This window comes from Muntiacus reevesi, chromosome 4, assembly GCF_963930625.1.
Source record: "Muntiacus reevesi chromosome 4, mMunRee1.1, whole genome shotgun sequence".
NCBI classification, from domain to species: Eukaryota; Metazoa; Chordata; class Mammalia; order Artiodactyla; family Cervidae; genus Muntiacus; species Muntiacus reevesi.
The window spans coordinates 123904001-123905885 of record NC_089252.1 but is presented as its reverse complement, the minus strand read 5'-3'; the positions used below and the strand labels follow the sequence as shown (position 1 = coordinate 123905885).

At 44.2% G+C, this 1885-nt stretch overlaps 1 pseudogene; it reads right to left on the bottom strand.

Annotated features, from left to right (window-relative positions):
* Positions 1-334: 334 nt before the first annotated feature.
* LOC136167508 (14-3-3 protein theta pseudogene) lies at positions 335-950 on the bottom strand (annotated as a pseudogene).
* Positions 951-1885: the final 935 nt, after the last annotated feature.

The window sequence follows — 1885 nt, the reverse complement described above, 5'->3', positions numbered from 1 at the left end:
ATTCAGTATCTTCCCTAAAATCTTATTTTTCCTTCTGCGAGTGTTTCTAGGGCAGTGAAGGTCTATCTTACATTCCATGTATTTCCTAGTTTTAAAATCCCCATTTTATTCCATACAACACTTAATGCATATCATTTACATCTGAAGAAGAGATGATCATGAGATTGATCCATGTAAGTAAAACACTTACCCTAAGAAGTGTAGTCCATACATTGTAAAATTTCAGTAGTTCCATACACTGAATGGGTTTCTTTGCTGTAGAGAATCCAAGTAGAATGAGCAATGGAGATGTGTAACAAGTTTTCTTGAAGGAAAAAAAGATGACACTCTGTATTCATTTAGCCTTCTGTCCCCTCTGCACTTCACATTCTTCTCCTGCATTGTCTGATATCAACAGAGTTAGGTTGTCTCTAAGCTGTTGCATGATAAGGATGTTTTTCTCTGAGTCTTCATTCAGCACATCAGACTCTATCATGGCTTCATCAAAGGTGGTTTCAGCCAGTATTCAGGCAAACTCTGGGTTACTCAGAATTTCATAGTAAACTATAGAAAAGCTAAGAGCCAGCCCAAGGGCGATTGGGTGAGTAGGTTGCATCTATTCCATGTTCATATCTAATGCCTTCTGGGACACTCCTTGGGAAGTGTCCATAGTTTGTTTTTGATCATCACCTTATGCAACAGAGGAACCAGAAGTAATCTCCATTTTCAGATGAAAGATCACTCTCTGGGTTAGCTGCATTGGCTGTGACGTTAGTTATCCAACAATCTCAGGACGCTGGTGCAGCTGGTTCTCAGTTCACACTCTGCTTTTCCCCAATAGTTCTTAATCAGCTGCAATTCTTGTCAGAAGTATTTACTTTCTGCCCAGAGCTCAAGATAACTCTCCAGGTGGACCTGTGTCCCCAAGGATGTCCTTGCACCTCCTTTCCCAGAGCAGGTTGTGTTCTCATTGCATAGCTCCAGTGGGTTTTCAGCCAGAGCTGTGGTTTTTGTCAGAATCACCAAAGTTTCAGCTAGGTGTCCAGAGGTCTCACAAGAAAGAAGGTTACGCCTGTTTCCATCCACTGCACAGCCTCACTGGAGCCAGAAAGGGAACAGTGTCTGGTCAGTTGCTCACGCCAGTTGCCAAAGGGGTAGCCCTGACTGGCCGGAACTCTGGCCTCACTGGTTGCCTGTACCAGTAAATTTATGTTACTGGGCCCTGCCAAAACCTGCGGAACTCTCCGTCCAGCCACCAGACGGGAACTGACCATGACGTACGTTAGCTTTGAGGCTCCGTGGTCCTGATTCCCCACCCTGGTCACTCAAGGGACACCAGGTGAGACAGAGAGGATGGGACAGCTGTCAGCTGCTCTGAGCTCGAGTCTTCAGCCTTTTCCCTATACTATTCTCCAAGTCGTTTCCAAGAAGAAAAAATTATAATTGTCTCCTTTATTCAAGCGTTCCTCCTTCTGTCCCATTATTTTCAGCAATGGCAGAGTCGAAGGTTACCTGGGGAATTGCTCACCCCATAATTTCATGATTTCATCAGCGTCCTCATCCCCAGTTCTTTGGTGGTGACCTTTGACATTTCCTCAGTCTGATTGATATATTGTGCTTTATAAAATCATCTTTAAGGCTTATCTTCTAACCACTGTGCAGCCTCTAACCCACTAAATAGAATTTCTGGACATGCTATTACCTCCTGGAGACCTTTAGTAGGTTTAGTAGGTTCAAAGCAAGAGGTTTGCTCTCTTTGCTGAAGCCCACCTCGTCCTCTGAAGCTCTCATTTCTGTAGACTGAATAGAATTAAAGGCGCCTGCATTTTATCTCCCTAGGTTGCATGTGCCCAGTAACATCAGAACCCGGCTTCTCTGCTAACTGACTTCTAGTGGGGCTGGATAA